This window comes from Haemaphysalis longicornis, unplaced genomic scaffold (genome assembly GCF_048455015.1).
Source record: "Haemaphysalis longicornis isolate Haplotype H1 unplaced genomic scaffold, Haemaphysalis longicornis Haplotype H1 scaffold_8, whole genome shotgun sequence".
NCBI lineage: Eukaryota > Metazoa > Arthropoda > Arachnida > Ixodida > Ixodidae > Haemaphysalis > Haemaphysalis longicornis.
Window position 1 is genome coordinate 90,717,573 of NW_027526445.1, and position 9,416 is coordinate 90,726,988.

General features: G+C 46.9%; 1 long non-coding RNA gene across 1 annotated transcript; it reads right to left on the reverse strand.

Moving 5' to 3' along the window:
- Positions 1-3,451: 3,451 nt before the first annotated feature.
- On the reverse strand, positions 3,452-9,152 carry LOC144148654 (uncharacterized). The gene is made up of 3 exons (XR_013318013.1): positions 9,015-9,152; positions 8,324-8,410; positions 3,452-3,578 (listed from the first exon to the last, which is right to left on the reverse strand). It is a non-coding gene; the product is annotated as an uncharacterized LOC144148654 (long non-coding RNA).
- Positions 9,153-9,416: the final 264 nt, after the last annotated feature.

Here is a 9,416-nt window from a genome sequence, read left to right on the forward strand (position 1 = left end):
GCGTAGTTCTGGCACATCCATCGGTGATCTCCCGGGCAACGTCTCATCAGCCTCGAGAGCAGCGGTGCATACGTTGACAGCCAGGTAAATCGGAACGCTCGTGAAAAGGGACTTCACGTCGAAGGACACCATCAAGTCGTCTTTCTCGATCACGGTGTTGCGAGTCTTCTCGACAAAATCAAAAGAATTACGAACGTGAGTGGTCCCTTTACCGACGAGCGGAGCCAGAACTTGGTGCAGGAACTTCGACAGGTGGCCCACGTTCCAGCCAAAAAGATGCGTCATGAGCTCGTGAGAGTGAAGGACCGCTTGCCCAAGGAGCGCTTCCCCGGTGTGGTATACGAGATACCTTGTGTAGACTGCAGCGGCGTGTATATTGGGGAATCAGGAAATTATAAGAATTGTCTGTAGCAGCATGCACGTGACGTAAAGAATAAAAGCGTCCGCAACAATGCTTTAGCCGAACACGCCGTCGTGAATGACCACAAGATAGATTGGGACAATGCAAGAATTGTCGCTACAGAAAAAGTGACAGCCTCACGCCTACATCTGGAATCACTAATCATTCAGACCACATCTAACACAGTCAATCGTAACGACGGAAATCTAAACCCGATCTACGCACGCTCTTTGCAGCGATTACTCAAGCCCACTTAAACGACCCACTTCTGGTGATGCATTTATTGTGAACAAGGCTTCCGTGCTGGAAGCCGAAACGTCGGTACGTTTTGTTTGGACTGGTCGGCGTCTCTTTTTCGTTCCTAATGTACCCTTCCGGCCAGACAGGATTCCATCATGATCTCGATTTTACCTATGTAGGATGCGTTGCAATCCTTGCCTGGAATTTTGTAGGCAACTCTGGGAATCTTGATTTTTCTAAAGGGTCTTTCACGCGTACCAGCTTCTGATTAAGCCTGTTCGTTGGCACGTATGCAATTTTAACGCCATATGTGCCAAACACCCTTGCAAGAGCTTCACTGATGCCTTGCGTGTAGGGGACGGCAGCGCGGTTTTGCCTGTATTCTTCAGGAACCCTTTCGGGGGAGGCAACTGAAGCCCGCAATTGTTGCGTTCTCACAAGCTTTGAAGGGTAGCCGTTGCTGCGAAGGTCCTTCCTTACCACGGCTAGCTCTTGCTTGCACAGACCAGGCTCAGAGCAGATTCGTGATGCGCGTGAGAAGAGTGCAGCGGCGACAGAGCGTTTTTGGCCTATAGGATGCGCAGAGTCGAACCCCACGTATACCCGTGTGGGTCGGCTTTCGATACACACTGGTTGTAAATCCTTTGGCCGACCGTCTCACAAGTACGTCGAGGAAGGCGATCTGTCCATTATTTTCCTGTTCCATGGTAAACTGGATGCTTGGAACACAAGAGTTTAGATGCTCAAATAAAGGCATTACGTCTGGGCGGTGGATCACACAAAAACAGTCGTCTACGTAGCAGACAAAGATCTTGGGGCTGTCTTGTACAAGCATAGCGCAGAATTTTCTATAGCCTCTAAGGCAATATTCGCACAGACTACTGTAATGAAAGCTCACATCGCTGTTCGAAACCGCTGCTTGTAATAGTGTCCGTTGAAAACAAAATATGTGTTCTGCAGGCCAAATTCCAGGAGACGATATAAGTCTTGCGTCTCAATTGGCGACCATGAAGACCGAGATACATCGTTCTCGAGTAGATCCTTGCAACTCCGGACCGCGTAATTTTGCCTGGAATTTGGCCTGCAGAACACGTTTTGTTTTCAATGTACAATGTTACAAGCAGCGGTTTGGAACAGCGATGGGAGCTTCCGTTTCAGCAGTCTGTGCGAATCTTGCCTTAGAGGCTATAGAAAATTCTGCGCTATGCTTGTACAAGACGGCCCCAAGATTTTTGTCTGCTACGTAGACGACTGTTTTTGTGTGATCCACCGCCGAGACGTAATGCCTTTAATTGAGCATCTAAACTCTTGTGTTCCAAGCATCCAGTTTACCATGGAACAGGAAAATAATGGACAGATCGCCTTCCTCGACGTACTTCTGAAACGGTCGGCCAAAGGATTTACAACCAGTGTGTATCGAAAGCCGACTCACACGGGTAGATACCTGGGGTTCGACTATAGGCCAAAAACGCTCCGCCACCGCTGCACTCTTCTCACGCGCATCACGAATCTGCTCTGAGCCTGGTCTACGCAAGCAAGAGCTAGCCGTGGTAAGGAAGGACCTTCGCAGCAACGGCTACCTTTCAAAGCCTAAGAGGACGCAACAATTGCGGGCTTCAGTTGCTCCTCCGAAAGGGTTCCTCAAGAAGACATGCAAAAACGCACTGCCGTCCCCTACACGCAAGGCATCAGTGAAGCTCTTGCAAGGGTGTTTGGCACATATGGATTAAAATTGCACACGTGCCAACGAAGAGGCTTAAGCAGAAGCTGGTATGCATGAAGGACCCTTTAGAAAAATCAAGATTCCCCGGAGTTGCCTACAAAATTCCATGCAAGGATTGCAACGCATCCTACATAGGTGAAACTGGAAATTAAAAAAAAAAAGAATTCAATAGCACCAGAACGATGTCAAAAAAGGCAATGCAAGCTGAAATGCCTTGGCGGATCATCACCTGGCTACTGACCATGTCATCGATTGGGATTCCGCATGCATTATCGCATCAAAGCGCCTGTCGACACGACTACTTTTAGAATCAGTGCATATTCAACCAACTAAAAACACGATTAACCGGTCGCGGGGTAATCTCCCCAAGATATACATGCGCACTCTGCGACACCGAACCTATAAATAATCGCGACCTTTCACCCCCTTTTATTGTGATCAAGGGACCAGTAGGGGCCCCAAAACGTCTTTATTTGTTTATTTCTTTTTGACCAGGCGAGTGCCTGCTTGTATTTCATCAACACCGAACTAACCCGCCTGGATCACCACTTTATAGACATTGAGCAATTCTTTGAATTGGTTTATTGTAGCAAGCTGTCTTGTTTATTTCCTTATTTTTTGGCATTTCCTGTCTCATTTGAAATTGGGAGACCAGATAGCTTTTACTACGGGTCATGCACTGGTGACAACAAATAATTTATTTCACTTTAAACAATTTTCAGTTCTGTTTTATTGCTCACCAGCCAATGACCTGAAATATCAGAGGCTCTTAAAACATATGCTGGCATTTCTTTCCTGCACTGTAGTACAACTAATCATGACTTTTATCATATTTTGTTCACAAATTGTAATATTTAGAAAGTATTCAGCTGAATGAAAATGTTATTTCAGAAGCATGCGCAATCAACAAGGCCTCAATGACTCTCACCACATGGTTCACTTGTTTCTGTCACAAATAACCTGATTGCAGCCACATTCCATCCAAGAAGAAGGTAACATACCCTCTGGGATGATGAATATTTAAAATGCCTTACGAGTAAGTGCTCAGCACATGAAATTGTGGCATTAAAATTAAAACACAAGATCCGTCTGCGGCATCCTTCACTTGGGGCAGCGCTTGATCACAAACTTCGAGAAGCTGAAAAATGCTCCATGCGCCGCTCCAGCCAGCAGAAACAATGCAGGACGCAAGTTGGTAGGTGGACCGTTGGCATCCTGCGATTGTGAAGATTTTTATTTAGTAAATGCTCTTCTTTTTGTACCACTGTTTATTTCTCCTTTAACAAGCAGCTGAACTCCTGCAGGTTCTACGAATCATACAAGCATAATAAAATGCAGCAATGCTGAACAATTGGCAGGGTTACCTCAATTTTTCTTTTCTAGGAATGAAAACAATGTAGGTAATCTATGCACAACTACAATCAAACCTTTCAATTTTTACCTACTTCACTCCTAACAAGCACACATACACGTTAGACATGTGAGCAAGCTGCTAAATTAATGCCCACAAACTTAATCAGGCATCAGAAATCGGCAGAGAACGACGTGTCACCTTTAAATGGCACTTTTTTCGTTCAAAACACGTAAATGGGCGAGAAAGATACATAATTATGAGTTGGTACCCTCATCTGGTATGGTCTTCAGGCAATGCTTACATCTCACTTCAGTACCTTCAGGTGGTGGAGATCTTTGAAAACTCATTGCGGGCAAGTGGGTTGTGTTCAAGCTCTCGTGTCTTGCCAGCATATGCTGGATTCCAGCATTTCCAAATCAACGTGACGACCCGAATGTGGTGGATGCAAGAAAGAATAAGCACACGCCAAGGGCGTAGCCGAAGGTGAGGTGGGGGGAGGGGGGGCCAGTGCCCCCCCCCCCCCCATAATGTTTTATGCCAAGGCTGGGGTGCAGTTTAAGCAGCCTGAAAAACCGTCTAAAGTCACCTGCAGGCGCGGAACCTGCAGTTTTAAGGACATTCTTGCTCATATAAAGCTGACAACAAGGGCAATGTCAACGTCTGATCCCTGCGCCCGCTCCAGATGCTGTACCTGTCAATATACAGCCCGGCTGCATTTCGCGCCGGATACACCGACAAGCGCCGGGAACCTACCGCGAGCCGATCGAAACAGCCCCACTGTTTCACTGGCGGAACAGCACGGCCGGGGAATGGCAAAACAGCAGGAAAAGCCTCATATAGGCTTATATGTGTTCGGGAGCATGTCATTTCTTGTCTTTACACTGATACAAATTATAATCACATGACAGAGCATGTCGCTGTATTTTGTTCAGTCAACTATCAATCCTTGATATGTTTATTTTTCTACCGACATCGCATTTCATTGACTATTGCAGTTCCATAATTTCTGCTGCATAAAAAGCATTGCTCTGCCCATCTTGTATTTCCTCCACATCAACAAAACTACACAATTCTCCTTCTTGCGGAGCTTTGTTTTTTGGCCACTATTCCACTGTTTCCTTGACCTCCCTTTAGAATCAGCATTCTGTATTTGCTTAACGGGAATTTTACTGAAGCCATGTCTGTTTCAATTTAACATAGAGAAATAACAAAATTTAATAAGAAACGTGCAACAAGCTCAACATTCAACAGCAGTGCAATAAGGTGTTCCGCTTAGTGCAAGTTCACTACTCACGTTACTAGCACAAAAAATAACAAAAGGCGATTACTTAAAGGAGCCATGAAGAGAAAACAAAAGTTTGTTTTATTCGAAAGATTAGGTGTTTCATAGTACCCCAAGCGCTTTCCCGGAAGCAAATGATGCTTTATTCACTGAGAAATAAGGCAATTTAAGCCAAAATTTTTCTCCCGCTAAAATTGCACATTTCGTCATGTTAACAATGGCGTCATACGAGCCGGTCCATGAAAGATATACTTAGTATGTCGACTCCATATAGCACCCACACGCGGGAGTCAACCGAGACGGCGGCCATTTTAAAAATACTAGTAAAACCTCGGGCACCCGCAGCCCTAGTCATGGAATCGCCTGATCCGGAGAACAAAACTCTCGCCGAGGAGCTCGGGCTTGCATTTAAACAACCTCACACCACTTGAACGCTCAATGCTTCTAAGTGCATGAGCGGCAAGAGTTGTGGGATACGCGGTGGACGGGAAAGCGACCATTCCGCGATAGCCACAACAGACGAACGCCCAGCCGTCGGCACCGCTGCCTCGTCAGCCCCGTCGCGACGGATGAATACAGACTGGTACGTATGTGCCGTATTTTCAATTTTAGTAGCAGTATCGCTTATGCCAGTTGGCCGGTGTCGTGTATGGAAAGCCGTTCGCTCGAGCTCTCTGCTCCGACCAGAAAGATTCGAGCGTCAATGCGCGGTGTGTACGGCAATTTTTTTTCCCCAAGGTCAGAGCGCTTTGGCGGCGATTTGACGAAGTCGGCGACGAGCGCCAGCATGTCTGGGTCTCTGCCGTAATCACTTCCTCGGAAATGAAGCGAGCACACTCGTACCTCCTTTAGCTCTCTTTCTCATCCGTTTGCAAAGTTCACAAAACGTAGCCACTTGCTTCGCCGAGGTTCGTCGTTGGGCAGCACATGAAAGGAGATCTCACCGGCGGGGATGTCGCACTCCCTCGACGATTTTCCCGTACTACATGGGCATTTCAAAACACAGCAACAAAATTTCATTGTAAAGTGCTCGAACAAACTGAAGTTTTCAGTGGTTGTAAACTGTAAACGAGTTCGTAACGACAGCAGCAAGCCAACACGACCTCCATACCGAAACCTGTGCGACGAGTGGCACTATCTCGTTGCTGCTCTGTGTTCCTTACTCCCCCTGTTTCTATTTTTACCTTTCCTGGTTGGCGATATGACGGCCAACCTCCTGTGAAGGGATTACGATACCAAGCAAGGTCGCGGCTGTGCGTGCTGGGACGGTTCGTTGGCCCCGAAGAGCCTTGAACCCGAAAATTCGTCTGCGCGATGGTGGCGACGGCGAGATGTCGAGTTCGGCTGGCGGTAGTTTCGTACGCATTGGCATACACGCTTGCGTGTTCGTTCGGAACTTCAACCGTTTACTCCACCGTTCTTTGTCATAAAAAAGAATGTGCAGTATGTTTCACGGGCATTTAGCTCGCTATGCAAACTGTAGGCCCTGCCTAACATGCGTTTGCTTTTGCCGGCCTCCGCAAATCGCAGAGCATTCTCGAGTGACGTCATAGGTTCTGTTGCGGAAAATGAGCTGGTGGGTCGCGTGATCATTTCCTTTTTTCCTAATTACGTAGCTTATTTGAGCGAAGTTTGCGTTATAAGTGGTGTCGTTATGGTTCTAACGAGGCAATCTTTCGAATGAACCAAACTTGTGTTTTCTCTTCATGGCTCCTTTAAGGACGAAGACGCACGTTTGCTAGCTTCACCGCCATAATATACGAATGCGCCGCATGTACAGTCCACTCCGATTCCAAAGTTGTCGCGGGAAAGCTACTCTTTCAAACGAAGCGGAAAGAACACCAGCTTTAGCAAATATTCCATGCAAGTTTCGTTATCGTCGGCGTAGATAAAGGGCAACCAAGTCCAAGTCTGTGATTGATAACAACGAATGTACAGCCTGAAACCCAAAGGGTGGCAAGTAAGTCGTGCGGGCCATTGTTGTATCATGGAACAGCCAACAAGGGAGCGAAGAGTTCGAAATCTCGATTTTCATGGTTCCGAAACGAAACCGTGGGCTGGTGGCCCGCTTGGCCGCCCGGTGCTGGCGCGACAACCTTCAAATCGTGCTCGACTGTACTTCATAGCTGACAACAAAACTTAATAGTCCCTTTTCTAAAGGAAAATCTAAAACACGAGAATCTTGATAGTAAACACCCAGTGTTGGCCTGCACTTCCGCCCGACGAACTTCAGGGACCGCGCGTCACTCACGAGCGCACTCATGATCACGCTCACGAGCGTGGGTCCGCCTAACCACCTGCTCTGCGGACGAATGAATCGCCCGTGGTGTGCCCACAGACCAGCGAACAGCAATCTAAGTGATCATCATGATCATCACCATCTAAGATCCTTAAAGTGGGATTTACAGTTAGCATTGAGCATACACAAATCGCATGTTAAAATCAGTTATTTCAAGCTTCGTTTCCAAAACAACACGCAAGATGCCTTGCCTACATATTTCCCCGTCCCATCTTTTGGTCGACCACGGCCTCCCTCCACCTTCTCCCCCCCGAAAAAAATTCCTGGCTACGCGTCTGGCACACGCCCAATCAGGAGTACGTTCAGCATGCACGTCCGTTTAAAAAAAAGGGTGTAATGTATTGCTCAGAAGACTCAATGCTTGCACGCATCTTGGAGCAGCAACGGCCTTATCAGATGTGTTTGAGTGGTTTTCCTCTCTCATAACATCCACAGTGCTTTCAGGAAAAGCCCCAGGCCTTGCAATTAGCATGTTCCAGTTAAGAATAATGCAGCTGATACTTTACACTTTCAAATCTTTTTTCTTTGTGGAAGGATGTTTCTTTATTGGCGGTACAGCACTAGCGTGCGTAAATCGCAGCCTTCAGAACCCCAATCAGGCCTCTTTAAGTGGTACAGGCAGTTACATTAACTATTTGAAAAAGTGGACTGCAAGGACTGTCAATTCACATGATAAACATCCAAAAAATAGCTGAAAATAGAACTGGTAAGGCTTTATCGAAGACTAAACTACAAAGGTAATAACATTTTTGTGCCACCACCTAAGAAATATGGCTTCACCGTAAACATGACTAACACCAGGAAATTCGCATACATGGTGATTAACTGCTACGCCCACATTATGATTTTGGGTGAAACTGAGTTTTCCGAAATTAACAATAAAGGTTGCCATTTAGCAGCTACATATTAGGTTATGCATGAAACACCAATAATTGTTACGGGGGCGAGAACTTGTACATTCAAGTGATCGAACATTATTCAAGTATGGTAGCCCACTGTGCTACCAAAACTGTTTGAAAACTTACGTTCTGGCGGCCAAACACTGTTGACAATGGTTGTGGCTCTTGTCCGGTTGAATGGAGGGACGTGATGTGCTCAGACCGTCCAGAGGTCTAAAACAGGATGACACATGATTACCACTCAGGCAAGAATGGAAATTATTGGGGGCACGAATGTTGCAACTCGGGCAACACAACATTCAGCCAAAATCAATACCCGCGTACAGCGGCACCGTACACATGGTGAGGTGGCTCGCCGCAAACGCAACGAAGCTTGCGAGGCGCGCACATTCGCTCGCAAACGATTTTCCCTCGCCATTTACAACACGGCACAAACGACAGCGGTGATTAACGAAGCCGTAAACGCTGCGCCGCACAAGTAGCCGCCCGTGTTCTGATAAACTACGCGCAAGACGTGGTTCGCAGTGGTGAACTCTGAAGCTGTTCAATATAGTGCTGCGGAATGGGAAACGTTACTGAGTTACTGAGCGCCACTGCGTTACAGAGCGCCAGTGCGTTCAGCGCTCAATGCAAGCACCCCAATGTTCGAATTTCGCACATCGCCTTTCTAGAGACAAGCCCTCTAGGTTCAACCTAGCCAGTTCAGTTAAACAATTCACACACGCGGGCTCCTGTTAACGAATCCTTAAAGCGGCGATGACAGCTACAAACGACATCCAGTGACAAGAAAGGCGGCAAATGTGACGAGACAGCTTACCTGACAGAGACCACGCAGAGGAGCGAGCGACGTTCAGGGGCAAGCGCCAAACTAAATTAGCCGTCTTCAGGTGCCAAAGTTGTTCTCAAATACTTCATCGCGAAGTCGAACCCGACAGACATAACCGAAGACGACGAGGTGTCCAATTAATCATAACTGCGCTTGCTTAACCACACGGTCGCACACCACAGTAAACAATCCATGAAAGACGGGTCACGGGGTATCTGTTCCGGAATCCGGCCACGCCGCCGCGCGCCGTAGTCAGGGACTCAGGGTGTCGGCCGTTGGCAGGGATTTGCGTAAACAAATTAAAACGACAACAATAAATAATTGCATCTCTTACTGAATATAACATAATCTTTAAGTTTATTATTTATTGTGTGTATTATAATAAAGAAGCTT